Genomic DNA, 17,715 nt, shown 5'->3' on the forward strand with positions numbered 1-17,715 from the left:
ACTATGCTACCAACCCTGCAGGTGATTGGAAATCCAACATCCTACCTGTCCCCCACCATGACACCATCTCACCTGACCATGTCAACACCCAAAATAGGAACATTTTGAGCAAACCCAATTTCGCAACCCCACGGGTCATGACCTACAGCCGATCCTTCAGGAACAGCTCCAAGTCCAGACCCACCATTAGAACTCCCCATAGAATACCGAGAATTCCTTCAGAGACCCTTAACCACCCATCGAGAACTAACACTCCATTACCGACCCCCAAATCCATCTGTCACGACACAGTTCCCTCTCCCACTCGGAACCCCCTTCCACTACCCCACTACCTCCCCTCGCATAGACCATTCAGCCCCAGAGTACCAATGAATGCCTTCAAATCCTCTGACCTAGCCCTTCATTTATCTCGGTTACCCTCTACCTCTCAATCCATGGAAGTCCCCCCACCCTCCATCACTTGTTCCCCCATATCCCTGACCAACGACTCAACTGACTTTGTCAATGAGGAGGACGACAACAATCTCTCACCACTACTCCAATTATCAGTACACAACACACCCTACTTCACCAACCCAACTTCACCCGAAGACCTTTTCCACAGCCCGCCTCTTGACTACAACACCACCAAGGGGTCCACAAACCCTAATTTAGATCTGGCCACGTCCGCTCTAGATTTTACCTACGCAACGACGTCTTTTTTAGGACTACCCTCCCAGTTAGTCCGACCCCCGTTAACCCCCACTGTGGTGAGCAAAGAGCTTTTGATCCCATATATCATGAGCCCCAAAGCCCAGACCATAACCCATTTCTTCCCAAAAATTCAAAAAAATTTCGACCAAAAGAAAACTAGACATAGACCTAGAGGACGGAGAGGAGGCATCAAACGCACCAAACCAACATCCATCACACAACAAAAAGAGGAACCTGGTCCATCAGTAAAATTATTCAATCTGTCATCACACATCTTAAATAGTTCTGAGCTCAGCCTTCTGAATAGAGGCCTCTCTTTCTGCCCCACAGCATCAATTGACACTTTTGAACTTTTTATGGACCTTAACAGGTTCATAAGAAAACTCACCCTCACCAGACACTTCGCCATGATCAAATCCACCGTTACACCAGGCCCAACCACTGAACCGCCTGCAAATTCTCCCACACTCAATGCCATCCCAGTGGAAGTCCATCCCAAATCCAACTTCTACCCGACCCACCACCAGGGCCCAATGGTTGAAACCTTCTCATCCCTGGTTAGTAACGAGTTCAGGTCACTAGACCTACCATCCCACTATATTGACAACCTGACTACCCATGAAAGAAGAGCTATGAAACATCTTCAAAAAAATCAGGAAATTATTATTCGCCCAGCCGACAAAGGGGGGGGTATAGTCATCCTTGATAGGAACCAATATTTCGATGAAACCTTGAGGATCCTCAGCGACACCTCTTTCTACAGGAAACTCACCTCCAACCCACTATCCGCTTACACACAAGAATACAAAGACCTTATTGAGCCAGCTGCTAAATTAGGACTAATAAATAAAAAGGAGAAGCGTTTTTTGACTGTCACCTTTCCAAATATGCCCTTCATCTACCACCTACCAAAAATTCATAAATCATTAATCAATCCGCCCGGACGCCCCATCATTTCGGGAATTGACTCCCTCACAAGTAACCTTTCACATTTTATTGACCTCCACCTCCAACCCATTGTCCTCACCTTACCTTCCCACCTCAAGGATTCCACACAGCTAATCAGAGACCTAAATGACCTAAAGTTTGACCCCTCAACATCCCCAATCAGTTTTCTAACAGCAGACGTCACGGCACTTTATAGCAACATCCCCCATAACAAAGGCTTAGAAGTAATCCATTCCTTCCTCTCATCCATCAACTCAATCCCCGAACCCCAAGCAGATTTCCTCTCCAATTGCATCGAATTCATTCTCAAACACAACATTTTCAGCTTCAACAGTAGCTTCTACCACCAAATCAAAGGCTGTGCTATGGGCACCCGCTTCGCACCCTCCTATGCCAACTTATACATGGGCTCCTTCGAAAAAACACACATTCATGGCGAACACCACTATATAAATAACATAATGCTATATAAAAGATACATCGATGACCTGTTTATAGTATGGAAAGGCACTGAGGAGGAAGCCACTGGCTTCATTGAAACGTTAAATAACAATAACTACGGCCTATCATTCACACATACTTTCTCCCCTACCTCTATAGATTTCCTAGACCTTACCATCAACTATGATAACCATAGCAACCAATTTACAACAAAAACACATTTTAAACTAGTAGACGTGAACAGTTACATTGATTTTAGAAGCGCCCACTACCGCCCATGGCTCACAAATATCCCTTTCGGTCAATTCAGGAGGATAAGGAAAAATTGCAGCACCAATAAAGACTTCAACAAGGAGTGCCTAATTTTAGAAAAAAGATTTAAAGACAAACATTTTCCCATAAACCTTATTAATGGCGCAAAATCACAAGCTTCAGAACTTACACAAAAATCCTGTCTAACCCCCTCCCTCATGATACCCAAATCCGTCCAGAGCAAGCACAATTTCATCACCACTTACAATAGAGGCAATAAAACAATTAGGGATATCCTCTCCAAACATTGGCACATTCTAAAAAACGATCCGCACCTAAAGGACACTCTACCAGACCAACCAAACATTACATTTAGACGTTCCCTAACCCTCAAAAATATCCTGGCTCCCAGTAGAACAAAGAAACATATAGCAACACACACAAATTTTCTTTCAAACCTCAAAGGTTCCTACAAATGTGGACACCCACGCTGCCTCTGCTGCAACACCATAAGCCACAAAAAATACACATACACCTCCACCGTTACCAATGAAACTTTCACCATCCAAACTCTCCTTAACTGCGGCACCACATATGTCATATACCTCTTAGAGTGCCCATGCAAACTACAGTACATTGGCAGAACCACTCAATGCCTAAGAACCCGAATTAACAATCATCGGTTCAATATCAACACTGGATATCTCAAACACAGTGTATAGCGTCACTTCTTTCTGAAACATGAGCGGGATTTCAACAAAATCACAATCACACCCATTGAATACATCCATCCCGATGTCCCGAACAGATTCAACAAACTCAAACAAAAGGAAAACTATTGGATTTTTAAAATGAACACATTACACCCACTGGGTCTAAACGACATTACGGAGTCATCCCTAGACTAAATACTGCACCATTCCCAATCATTAAAATTACCTCTGGATCCCACCAATAAATATACACCTCAACTCAATATCCATAAATCTACGTACCATAAATCTACGTATCTCAATTAAATAGCCCCTATACGGAAATATGAGACAATCCCTCACTCCCTTATTTCCCTCTAAAAGTCGACAACTAGACAACCATCCGTTCTGCATGTGTGGTTGTGCTGTTTTTCAAAAAACCATAACACGCCACTAATCCCGGATTTTTCCTCTAAAAACAAACCCAAATTTCAATTAAAACCAACCTTCCACTTTCACTCCAATTAAATTCGATTATTGCCTCTGCAAAATCAATCACTACCACTCTTACCCTCCAGAACCATTCCGATTTTTCAAATGTTCTCCCAAATGAACTAATCACAAAACGAAAACATAAACTAAAATAATCACTACACATAACATTGTCGTTTTAATAAAATCCTTACTTCATTACTTGTACTTCATTTATACTTACCTCAACCTCCCCCTTCTTTTTTGCCTTCTCTCCGTCCGTCATCGTTTTCCCCTGCAGCACAGTCCGGCGTCCTTTGGCGTTTTGCGGTTCACCGTGCGTTCCATCTCCTTTTGGACCGCGTCGGCCACCGTAATTCAGGCGGTCTCCTTGGCAACAGACAACAACGTTCATTCATACACGCAAAACACGTATATATCAATGTCACAACACCTTACATTAATAAAAACAATTAAACAAGCAAACGAATATGTATCTAGCTACTACTTGCTCACCTCCCACCCCTTCCCTATACCTTTTGATAATAATAATATTTTACTGTCCCCCGCAAACAAAATCTTTTCAGCCGTCCTTTCCACTCCGACACTTCATAAAGTGACTTCTTTATTATGACAGCTCGCCTCTTTGTCTATTCAATTTATTTTACTGTGTATATATGTATTAATAAGTTAACACCAACAAATGTCATGTTAATAAAATGTAACTTTGAACTTTGAACCCCCTCCTTTTTCCTCCCCCCCCCCCTTCCTGATGCCTTTTTGGCGGTTTTTTTACCTAATTACCTAGTCTGAACTGCCCCAAATCAGATGACTTGTTCTTCTGTATAAATACATGCCCTTTCTTTTATGTTCCCCATGCCTGATGAAGACGCCATTCCGGCGTTGAAACGCGTTGCATAGCAATAAATCATTTACTTTTACCTGGCTTTTGGATCTCCATCCTTTCTACACCACGCAGCAGCGCCAACATAGATCCTAATTTTACTTCCTCTGCACTCATCAAGATCTAATCTTTAGGGACCAGGAAGGGGGGGCACCCAGTACTTCTGGAAGCGAGGCCACACTCATCGTACCAGGGCAACACTTTCCAGGAGAAGTTCTCCAAACCGGTGGAAAGGGAAAGAGTCAAAAGAGGTGCAGAGTCTGCTATAAGAGGGGGATAAGGAAAGTCACAATATACCAATGTGACACGTGTCCCGAAAAACCAGAGCTCTGTATAAAAGATTGTTTTAAAATGTATCATACATCCCTTGATTTTTAATTTACCCTGATACACTCCGCACAGCTTACCCCCCTCATCTTTCCCTTCTGAGCCCTGCCGTATGCCCAGGCAGCTGATAACAGCCACATGTAGGGTATTGCCGTACCCAGGAGAACCCACATTACAATTTAAGGTGTATATCTCCGGTGGCGCATGCTGGGCACACTATATCGGACACTGACATGCCATATATATATATATAAAATTGCAAATCTCACACTGCACCATCTGCTGCGCATTATCTTTTACACAGTACCTGTGGAGTCAAAATGCTCACTACACCTCTAGATGAATGTCTTAAGGGGTGTAGTTTTTAAAATGGGGTCACTTTTCGGGGGTTTCAACTGTACTGGTACCTCAGGGACTTCTGCATACATGACTTAGCACCAGAAAAGCTCCAGTAGGCCAAATGGTGGTCCTTTCCTTCTGAGCCCTCCCATGGGCCCAAAAGGCAGTTTATCACCGCAAATGGGGTATTGCCGCACTAAGGACAAATTGGGCAACAAAATGGGGTATGTTGTTCCCTGTGAAAATAAGAAATTTTGATAAAAAATGACATCTTATTGGAAAAAATATCATTTTTTTCATTTCACAGCCCAATTCAAATAGGTGCTGTGAAAAAACTGTGTGGTCAAAATGATAACAAAAGCCATAAATGAATTCCTTGAGGGGTGTAGTTTCCAAAATAGGGTCACTTCTGGTGGGTTTCCATTGCTTTGATACCTCTGGGGCTCTGCAAATGCGACATGGCACCCGAAAACCAATCCAGCAAAATCTGGACTCCAACAAACACATAGCGCTCCTTTGCTTCTGAGCCCTCCAATGGGCCCAAACGGCAGTTTATCACAACAAATGGGGTATTGCCGCACTAAGGACAAATTGGGCAACAAAATGGGGTATGTTGTTCCCTGTGAAAATAAGAAATTTTGATCAAAAATGACATCTTATTGGAAAAAATATCATTTTTTTCATTTCACAGCCCAATTCAAATAGGTGCTGTGAAAAAACTGTGCGGTCAAAATGATAACAAAAACCATAAATGAATTCCTTGAGGGGTGTAATTTCCATAATGGGGTCACTTCTGGTGGGTTTCCATTGTTTTGATACCTCAACACCTCTTCAAACCTGGCATGCTGCCTAAAATATATTCTAATAAAAAAGAGGCCTCAAAATGCACTAGGTGCTTCTTTGCTTCTAGGGCTTGTGTTTTAGTCCACGAGCGCACTAGAGGCACATGTGGGACATTTCTAAAAACTGCAGAATCTGGACAATACATATTTAGTAGTATTTCTCTGGTAAAACCTTCTCTGTTACAGAATTTTTTTTAATAAAATTGAAATTCAGCAGAAAAAATGAAATTTGCAAATTTCATTTCCACTTTGCTTTAATTCCTGTGAAATGCCTGAAGGGTTAAAAAACTTTCTATATGCTGTTTTGTATACTTTGAGGGGTCTAGTTTTTAAAATGGGGTGTTTTATAGGGGTTTCTAATACATAGGCCCCTCAAATCCACTTTAGAACTGAACAGGTACCTTCAAAAAAAGGCTTTTGAAATTTTCTTAAGAATATGAGAAATTGCTGTTTATGTTCTAAGCCTTGTAACGTCCAAGAAAAATAAAATAATGTTCAAAAAATGATGCCAATCTAAAGTAAACATATGGCAAATGTGAACTAGTAACTATTTTGGGTGGTATAACCGTCTGTTTTTCAAGCAGATGCATTTAAATTCTGAAAAATGCTATTTTTTGTAAATTTTCTCTAAATTTTGCAATTTTTCACAAATAAAGACTAAATATATCGACCAAATATTACCACGAACATGAAGCCCAAAGTGTCACGAGAAAACAATCTCAAAATCGCTTGGATAGGTTTAAGCATTCCAACGTTATTACCACATAAAGTGAAATATGTCAGATTTGAAAAATGGGCTCTGAGCCTTAAGGCCCAAACTAGGCTGCGTCCTTAAAGAGGCTCTGTCACCAGATTGTGCAACCCCTATCTGCTATTGCAGCAGATAGGCGCTGCAATGTAGATTACAGTAACGTTTTTATTTTTAAAAAACGAGCATTTTTGGCCAAGTTATGACCATTTTCGTATTTATGCAAATGAGGCTTGCAAAAGTACAACTGGGCGTGTTGAAAAGTAAAAGTACAACTGGGCGTGTATTATGTGCGTACATCGGGGCGTGTTTACTACTTTTACTAGCTGGGCTTTCTGAAGAGAAGTATCATCCACTTCTCTTCACAACGCCCAGCTTCTGGCAGTGCAGATCTGTGACGTCACTCACAGGTCCTGCATCGTGTCGGCACCAGAGGCTACAGTTGATTCTGCAGCAGCATCAGCGTTTGCAGGTAAGTAGCTACATCAGGTAAGTAGCTGGTACCTGCAAATCTTCTCTTCAGAAAGCCCAGCTAGTAAAAGTAGTAAACACGCCCCGATGTACGCACATAATACACGCCCAGTTGTACTTTTACTTTTCAACACGCCCAGTTGTACTTTTGCAAGCCTCATTTGCATAAATACGAAAATGGTCATAACTTGGCCAAAAATGCTCGTTTTTTAAAAATAAAAACGTTACTGTAATCTACATTGCAGCGCCTATCTGCTGCAATAGCAGATAGGGGTTGCACAATGTGGTGACAGAGCCTCTTTAAGGGGTTAAGAAGGACGTTCCACATTATTAAGCAGGCCATAGGTTTCAAGCAATATGGGAAAGAAAAATGATCTCTCTGCTGCCGAAAAGCGTGAAATAGTGCAATACCTTGGACAAGGTATGGAAGCATTGGATATTTCAAGAAAACGTAAGCGTGATCATCGTACTGTGAAAAGATTTGTGGCTGATTCAGAGCACAGACGGGTTCGATCAGATAAAGCCATAACGAGGAAGAATTCGGCCAGACAAATTAATAGGATTAGGAGAGCAGCTGCTAAAATGCCATTGCAAAGCAGCAAACAGGTATTTGAAGCCGCTGATGCCTCTGGAGTCCCGCGAACCTCACGGTGTAGGATCCTCCAGAGGTTTGCAAGTGTGCATAAAGCTATTATTTAGCCACCCCTAAACAATGCTCACAAGCAGAAACGGTTGCAGTGGGCTCAGAAATACATGAAGACTAATTTTCAAACCGTATTGTTTACTAATGAGTGCCGTGCAACCCTGGATGGTCCAGATGGATGGAGTAGTGGATGGTTGGTGAATGGCCACCATGTCCCAACAAGGCTGCGACGTCAGCAAGGAGGTGGCGGAGTCATGTTTTGGGCTGGAATCATGGGGAGAGAGCTGGTAGGCCCCTTTAGGGTCCCTGTTGGTGTGTAAATTACCTCTGCAAAGTACGTAGTGTCACAAAGGGCCAACAGGACGCAGGTCAAAGTCTATAGTTCGTATAGGGTACCTGTGGCAGCTCAGATAGTAGCAAGGCAGGCTAGGCAGGAACTTGGCAGCAGGTGGACGACAGTTGTGGAGAGGCAGGTCAGGCGTAGAATACAACACAGCATGGCTACAGCAAGCACGACACTAGATTCAGGATACAGGAACAGGAAACAGGAAAACACTGGGAGAAGGAAACACTAGGGGGGCCATTTGCAAGATAAACTAGGGATACAATAACAAAGCTCAGGCATAGAACTAGGGGGCTGGACCCCTCTTATAGACCAGAGTACTCACAGGTCAAAGGTCAGGAACGAGATCCGATGCGCACGCTGCCCTTTTAAGGGCGGGCATGAGCATGCGCGCGCACCCTATGGGATCCGGCATTGGTGAGAAGACGCGAGCGCTGTCTTCTCTGGAGGAGGAGGCTGGGGCTAGCGCTCACCGACTCGTGGCTGCGGCTGTCAGGGGAGGAAAGGACCTAACAGCCCGCAGCCACGGACATGACAGAGTTTATGACTGACCACTTTCTTCCGTGGTACAAAAAGAAGAACCGTGCCTTCCGTAGCAAAATTATCTTCAAGCATGACAATGCACCATCTCATGATGCAAAGAATACCTCTGTGTCATTGGCTGCTATGGGCATAAAAGGAGAGAAACTCATGGTGTGGCCCCCATGTTCCCCTGACCTCAACCCTATTGAGAACCTTTGGAGCATCCTCAAGCAAAATATCTATGAGGGTGGGAGTCAGTTCACATCAAATCAGAAGCTCTGGGAGGCTATTCTGACATCCTGCAAAGATATTCAAGCAGAAACTGTCCAAATACTCACAAATTCCATGGATGCAAGAATTGTGAAGGTGATATCAAAGAAGGGGTCCTATGTTAACATGTAACTTCGCCTGCTAAGTTTTTTTGGATTGAAAGAGCTTTTGATTTCTCTAATTATGACCTCCTGATGCTTCAAATTCAGCAAATTACCATTTTAGTTCTCTTTACAACCTTTAAAATGTTTTGATCTCTGTTGTGCATAATAATTTGAAACAGTGCATTTTGAGTTTTTTTACTTCTAAAAAAAAATCTGTTATCATTAGGAGATTTGTTCAATAAAATTTGCATTATACTCCAACAGTTGATGGCTTGAAGATTATACTGACTGTCATTTGCATCCACTATTTAGGAAAATTAGCGAAAAATAACATTTGCATAATAATTTGGAATGCGTTGTACATGTGTATTAGAACATACCTGTAGAGGACATGATGGTAAAGAAATCAGACACCTGGGAACAAAGTTCCTCGACGCGTGTTTCGCAACCTTCGTCAGGAGGTGTATAGACTGCTCTGAGACCCAGTTTTAAATAGTGTGCTTAAGAAGAGCAATGGCCAATGGCGCATGCCGCAACTGCACACACCCCCCCAAGTCATTCAGCCAGCGTCATGATGTCCACCGCTGTGAGCATTGCACACATACGATGTCCGCCGTTATCTGACAGCTTCCGGCCTGAAACAGGTAAGTGCCACAGCGCGCATGCGCACGATCGCTACATAAAGTTAAATTAGTATATGAGAAATAACGTCCATAGAATAAGTTAAATAGCTAATTCTCAACCATCATATCCTCAAAGAAAACCCAAGTGAAATAGGAACTTCGGCACCGTCATTGATGGTTACATTTCCCAGCCGATGAAATTAATGCTGATTTATTATCAAAAACAATCATTGGACCACCATTGTTCATTAAAAGTGTTACTAAGCATACATATATACACAATTTATTCATACACATGCATATACAAACCAGTTCAAAAACACCGGAGCATACATACACCATTCCACAAATACCTGTATCCCATCATCTACCTACCTGACTCACACATATGTACTTTATAAAAAAAATAGTCAAAGCTATAAGTCGATAATGGAATACAGAAATGGATGTAAGAACTATCGAATCCACATACTTAATTTAAACATGACGTGGATGATGCAATCTATATAATCCTTACATTCAGGGACATCTACATAATCAATACAGACAAAAATGATTAAGTGAAAAAATTATATATATATATATATATATATATATATATATACACATATATATATATACATATATATATATAACAGAGGACCCTATGAACTCCTTAGTGAAAAAGCCCAAGGTAGCATGCGATGACCAAAGCAACGAAACAATATAGCTCCACACAGGACAGACACCCTGGAACCACCGAGCGGGGGCCCTCCGCACAGTGACACAAAAGGCGCCGACCCCATGCAGTGCAAACCATGCAATCGCCAGGAATACATCACGTGAAAACTATGGGATAATAAAAATACCCTATGTAAAAAATATATAACTACATATAAGTGTATCAATTACATGATTAAATATTATATATATTATCCTATCTCATATAAAACATATATTCCAATAATAATAATTACTTAGTGTAAAACAAAAAAGAAAAAAAACAATTCAGTGAAAAAAATAAATATATATATATAAATAAATTAAAAAACCCCCGTGACATAATAAAGAATAAAAATAAATAAATAATAAAAATAATAATAAAGAATGAAATGATTAAAATAGAACTTTATATTAAAAAAGTACAACGATTGCATCAACAGGTTGCAAAATTTATTACAACCTGCCACATCACTGATTACAATACAATATAGATAACATAATTTACAAACGCAAATATCAGCTTTATTCACAAATGCCCCATCCCATCCCCAAATGATCATCTTATGGAATATTTCTTATTGCATAAATTCATGGAAATCATTCATCCCCTCAAAAAGGCTAATTTCGTTGTCGTTATCACTTCCATCATGTGATTGTTCAATTCATCGAGTGACAACCGCCATGCTCATATCAAAGTGAGTCAAACTGGATCTAATCAGAGTAGTAATAAAATAATAAATTTAAAAACATAGAACAATACTTACAAGAAGGATGCAAAGCTTTGGGATTCATTTAAACCTTTTGGGGACATAGTGTCCAGAGTCACAATCCATTTAATCTCCAAGCCGCGGGCCCCGTAGCAGCTGCTACCGCGGTAGTTACGCCACTGGTTGCAGTTGCTAGTGCGGTTGAGCCTGGTGCGGGGGCTGTAGTGGAGGTGGATAGGTCTGTTGATGTGGGGGCCGGTACGTCCAAGAAAGTGGTGGATGATGTGCTTTTGGCTGACGCTGCAAGGGGAGAGGTGTATGTGTGCTTTGAGGGCCCGCTTGGGACGCATTTGAAGTCTGAACTGAGAGAAAAGATGTGGAAGGATGAATATGTGGAGATTTTTGCTCTATTGCCACTGGAAAAGTTTAACCTGGACTGGTGGAAACCGGATGAGAGTAAAAAGGAGGAAGAGGAGCGGCGGCGTTATTGCTTGATTGCTTGGACATTTGCGAATTGGCTGCAGGCCTTCGCTATTTTGGCAAGCGTGGTGGGCGAAAAGGCGCCAGAGAATTGCTCGGCGCTGTTTTGCTGCATGGATTCAGTGGAGGAGGCGTACAGGGTATACGGCGGTAATGCTTGGTTGAGTTACGACGAACAATTTTGTGCGCCCTTCCTTGAGATGGGATCACAACGACATTAGTCTTTAATCACATCCAATGTCGACTCCAAAACAGGGGCATCAGCCCTTTCGTGATGCAGCCGGCGGGCAGGGGTCAGCAACGGGTCGGTCGGCTTCCTCTGGGAAAGGATGTTGCTGGCAGTTTAACGAGGGGCATTGTAAATTTGGATCAGATTGTAGGTACAAGCACAAGTGCTCCGGTTGCGGAGGCGCCTATGGTTTGTTCAGATGCTTCAGGAAGCATAAGGGCAAGCCGGGAGATGCTGAACAAAAGAGGGGCGACACCGGTGAAAGTGGAAAGGATGCTTCTGTTTTTAAGGGCATACCCAAATAGGAAAGTGGCGGAATTATTGTTTCAGCGGGTTTTAGGTTTCCTTGTACCTCTGCGGTACGGGATGGGGTGGTCCGAAATTTGTCATCTGCCTTGGTGCGGCCCACATTGGTTACTGATAAATTGATGAAAGAGGTGGCTTTGGGCCGCATGTCTGGCCCGTTTTCCTCACCACCCGTTCCGGTTTTGCGTGTTTCCCCGTTGGGTTTGGTTCCAAAAAAGGAGGTTAACAAATTCCGCCTTAGCCATAATTTATCTTATCCAGAAGGGGAGTCGGTGAACGATGGCATCGATCCTACCCTTTGCGCAGTGAGTTACACTTCCTTTGATGCGGCGGTCGTTTGGGTTCTCAAGTATGGGAAGGGCTCACTGTTGGCGAAAACTCACATTGAGGCTGCTTTTCGCTTGTTGCCGGTGCACCCGGAAAGTTTTTGTTTGTTAGGTTGTTGTTGGCAGGGTGGTTATTTCGTCGATTGTTGCCTCCCGATAGGCTGTTCCATTTTCTGCGCTTGTTTTGAAATGTTTAGCACGTTTTTGGAGTGGGTGGTTCGGCGCGAGGCGCAAGTGCCATCGGCGCAGCACTATCTAGATGATTTTTTTGTTTATCGGTCCTCCGGCTACGTATGTGTGTGTGGGGTTGCTGCATACTATGGAAAGGGGTGGCGATTGACTTTGGGGTACCGCTGGCACCCGAGAAAACTGAGGGACCTACGACGGTCATCAAGTTTCTGGGGATAATTATTGACTCGGACAGAATGGAATGTCGCTAGCCTGAGGACAAATTGCTGGAATTGAGAGAGTTGGTGGCGAGTGTGTTGCACAGGGAGAAGATTCAGCTGCGGGACTTGCAATCATTGTTGGGACGTTTGAATCTTGCATGTAGGCCCATGTATGCCCATGGGGCGGGTTTTTTGTAGGCGGTTGGCTAGCGCTACCGTGGGGGGTTCATTCTCCCCATTATTTCATTAGGTTGCCCTGTGAGTTAAAAGTGGATTTGTTGGCATGGGGGAGTTATTGCAAAGCTATAATGGGCGGTCAGTTCACATGTATAGGCCGGTGTCTAGTGTGGATTTAGAGCTCTTTACGGATGCATCGGGTGCTTGTGGTTTTGGGTCATATTTCCAGCGGCAGTGGTGTGTGGGTGTTTGGCCTAGTGCATGGTGTGAATGTGGTTTCGTCCGTAATTTGGCTTTGCTGGAATTGTTCCCGATTGCGGTGGCTGCGGAGCTTTGGGGGGATTGTCTGAGGGACAGGAGAGTGCGTTTTGTGTGTGACAATTTGGGAGTGGTTCAGGCCATCAATGCGCAGACGGCAAATTCCCCGCCAGTTGTGCGATTATTGAGACATTTGGTTTTGAGGGGGTTGGTGTTGAATTCGCATTTTGTGGCAGTTGATGTTCTAGAGGTGCTTAATTCAGTGGCTGATTCCCTTTCTCATCAACAGTGGGACAGGTTTTGTCTGCTGGTGCTGGGGGAGGAGATTCATGGCCTTGCTTGCCCGGAGCTTCTTTGGAAGGTGGTATGACTATGGAAATGTCGCTAATTAGGAAGTCAGTTAGTGCGGTTACGTGGAAGAAGTACAGTGCGGTTTGGCGGATTTTGGGAAGTGTTTTTGGGGGATGTGCAGGTGGGTAGTTCGGACGCGGATCGGTTGGCCTGCTTGTTGTATTTAATAGGGAATTCTTACAGTGAAGGTGTGTCTGCATCAGGGGTCGCTCGGCGTTTGTTGGCGCTAGCTTTTTGGTTTAGACTCAGAGAGGAGGAGGACATGACTAAGTCTTTTCTGGTTAGGCAAGCGATGAAGGGTTTCAGGAGGGGTTCCGTGTTTAGAGATCATAGGAAGCCGGTATCTTTTGATCTTTTGGAATCTCTTCTTGAGCATTTGCAGACTGTTTGTGTGTCAGGGTTTGAAGTACGTTTGTTTACGCTGGCTTTTTCTTTAGCTTTCTTTGGGGCTTTCACTATATCGGAGTTGGTGGCGGCAAGTAAGCAGGTGGCTGGGGGCTCATTGTTCACGGATGTTGAATTGCAAGGGCCCTGCATGTCATGCTTGCTCCGTAGAGCAAAGACAGACCAAGCGGGGAAAGTTTTTTTGGTGCGCTTGCATGAGTTACCAGGATTGAGGGTATGCCCGGTTTGCTGTTTGAGAGTTTGTTGTGGTTAGGCCTGAGGGGCCGGGATCCTTGTTGGTTCACGCAGATGGTATGTCTTTGTCGAAATATCAGTTTGTGCAGGTTTTCAAAAACTGTATCCTGTTGTCTGGCCAGGTAAGATCGGGGTATAGCTCTCACTTGTTTCGAATTGGCGCGGCTACTGAAGTAGCTAGGTGGGGTTTATCCCCGGCGATGGTTAAGAAGATAGGTGCAGGCCCCTTCTTGGTGTAGATAATGGGGCACTCATACGTGCACTGGGGAGGTGTTCGAGCTGATGTTTGTCCAGCTGGACGACAGTTAGGAGTGGACCAATCCGAGGTTCAGGTCAGATGGTTGGGTTTGAGGGGCATGCTTTGGTGCAGGTTGTTGCCGGAACTCCAGTTTTATGCAGGTTTAGATAGGGTGCCTGATATTTTGGTCATTCACCTTGGTGGAAATTATTTAGGAATAAGGTCATCCAGGGATGCCTATGCGGAATGTCAAAATTGGACCTTTTGCGTTTATGCTCATTATTTCCGGGTTTGATCATCATTTGGTCGGACATTGTTGCTCGCAAGGTGTGGAGGCAGGCTTATTCAGTGCAGAGTTTGAATCGGGCTAGGGCGAAGGTGAATAAAGTTGTGGGAAAATTTGTGGCTAGCAACGGTGGTGTGGTAGTGTGTCATAAGGAGTTTGTGGGGGCTGAGGTCGGCTTTCTTCGGTCGGACAAGGTCCATTTGAATGAAGTGGGGTTGGACATGTGGACTCTGGGCATTAAAGACGGCTTGGAGAAAGCCCTGCGGTTGTGGAGGGACGTTCATGTGTAAGGTATCACACATGAATGTCGTGGCGGTAGGAGGAGGGGTCTTTGAAGGCACGTAATGGGAAGAAGGAGAACAACATATGGCATTGTTGGAAAAGAACTCGGGGGGTGGTTACCCAGCTTGTATCATACATTCCTGATGGGCAGGGTCCCCAGGAAGGGTAGGTCTTGGAGATGGTTGGTGCCCTTGGGTCAGGTGTAGTACGGCTGTAGGGCAATAGGATCCAGACCTGATGAGGAAAGGATGGAGTGAAAATATAATGCCTGAAGTGCCTTCAAGGATCCTTTAACAGGGGAATGTTGCAGAATAGAGCAGGATGTTAATTTATGGAGTGTTTGTTATATTATGTGTTATGCTATTTGATTGCATTTGAGTATTTTGTGTATTTAATAAATGGCTGCTGTGGCCTTTACACCAATTCAAGTTGTGGTCCCTTATTGGGTTACTGGTGGAAGGTCATGGATAGCAAAGGCATCAAACATACCTTAATTCAAGTAATACAAGTAAGCCCAATGTAATGTAGGCGCAGACGTAATGGAGAGAGCGCATGACAAGGTGGTTTGGGTATATTCCATAAGTTTGAGGCTAAGTTTATGGGGATTTAAAGGGTTAAGCTTAAGGGGGCTGGCATAGGGGTGTATCTTTAGGTGGTGGGAGGAGTATGTTGTATATAAGCCCTGGTGGGATAGAGGCAGCCCTCTTTCCCACTGGACAACAGAAGACAGTTTTTCCCGCCCTCCCGCCCACCCTTTTTGTCTTCTGTTAGGTTGCGGAAGGTGGTTTCGAAATTGTCACAGTAGCATTTGTGGTAAGAGGAGGGGTCTTTGAAGGCATGTAATGGGGAAAAAGGAGAACAACATATGGCATTGTTGAAAAATAACTCGGGGCATTTAACCCTGGGTAGTATCGTAGCGGATGGGGAGTGGTTACCCAGCTTTTTTCATACATTCCTGATGGGCAGGGTCCCAAGGAAGGGTAGGTCTTGGAGATGGTTGGTGCCCTCGGGTCAGGTGCAGTACGGCTGTAGGGCAATAGGATCCAGACCTGACGAGGAAAGGATGGAGTGAAAATGGAGTGCCTTCAAGGATCCTTTAACCCCTTAAGGACGCAGCCACTTTTGGACCAAATGACACTGCCTCACTTTTTAAATCTGACGTGTGTCACTTTATGTGGTAATAACTCGGGAATACTTTTACCTATCCAAGAGACTCTGAGACTGTTTTCTCGCGACATATTGTACATTATGTTAGTGAAAAAATTTGGTCGATAAATTCAATGTTTTTTGTAAAAAACACCAACATTTAGAGAAAATGTGCAAAAATTAGCATTTTTCTAGATTCAAATGTATCTGCTTGTAAGACAGATAGTAATACCACACAAAATAGTTACCAGTTAACATTTCCCATATGTCTACTTTATGTTTGCATAATTTTTTGAATATCCTTTTATTTTTTTTAGGACTTTACAAGGCTTATTAGTTTAGCAGCAATTTCAAAAGGTTATGTTTTTTAGATCTGAAGTAGCATTGAGGGCCTTATATATTAGGAATCCCCACAAATCACCCCATTTTAAAAACTGTACCGCTTAAAGTATTCAAAACAGTATTTAGAAAGTTTCTTAACCCTTTATGCGTTTCACAGGAATTAAAGCAAAGTGGAAGGGAAATTTGCAAATTTCATTTTTTTTGCAGAAATTCCATTTTAATACATTTTTCCTGTAATACTAAAGGTTTTTACAATGGAAACACAACTGAATATTTATTTCCCTGATTCTGCAGTTTTTAGAAATATCAAACATGTGGCCCTAGTGTGCTACGGGCCTGAAACAAAGGCTCCAGAAGCAAAGGACCACCTTGTGAATTTTTCAGTATATTTCAGGCACCATGTCAGGTTAGAAGAGGCCTTGTGGTGCAAAAAACAAGGAAACCCCCCAAAAGTGACTCCATTTGGGAAACTACACCCCTAGAAGAATTAATCTAGAGGTGTAGTGAGAATTTTGACCACACAGGTATTTCATAGATTTCATTAGAATTGGGCAGTGAACATGAAAAATTACATTATTTTCCAATAAGATGTAGCTTTACCTCAGAATTTTTTATTTTTTTCAACAATTTGGCTTTTGGAGTACAGATTTTGCTGAATTGATTTCTCTGCACCATGTCGCATTTGTAAAGCTCCTAAGGTACAGTAAAAATGAAAAATTTAATTTTTTTCCACAAAGACGTAGTTTTAGGTCAAAATGTTTCATTTTCTCAACAAATAAAGGAGAAAAAGCACCATAACATTTGTAAAGCAACTTCTTCAGAGTAGGGAAATACCCCACACGTGGTCATAAACTGCTATTTGGATACACAGCAAGGCTCTATAGGGAAGGAACGTCATTTATTATTTGGAGTGGAGATTTTACAAGATTCGTTTTTTGACACCATGTTGCATTGAGCTATAGTACCAGTACAGTGGTACACCCGAAAAATTACCTCATTTTGGAAACTAGATCCCTCAAAGAATTTATCTAAGGGTGTAGTGAGCATTTTGACCGCACAAGTGTTTTGCAAAAATGAGTAAACAATAGGTGTTGCAGATTGAAAATTGCTGTTTTCCACAGATATGCCATTTCAGTGCCCAATGTGTTGTGCCCAGCTTGTACCACCGTAGACACACATCCCATAAATTGTTCTCCAGAATACAGTAATACCCCAAATGTGGGC

Source organism: Rhinoderma darwinii, chromosome 2 (genome assembly GCF_050947455.1).
Source record: "Rhinoderma darwinii isolate aRhiDar2 chromosome 2, aRhiDar2.hap1, whole genome shotgun sequence".
Taxonomy (NCBI): Eukaryota; Metazoa; Chordata; class Amphibia; order Anura; family Rhinodermatidae; genus Rhinoderma; species Rhinoderma darwinii.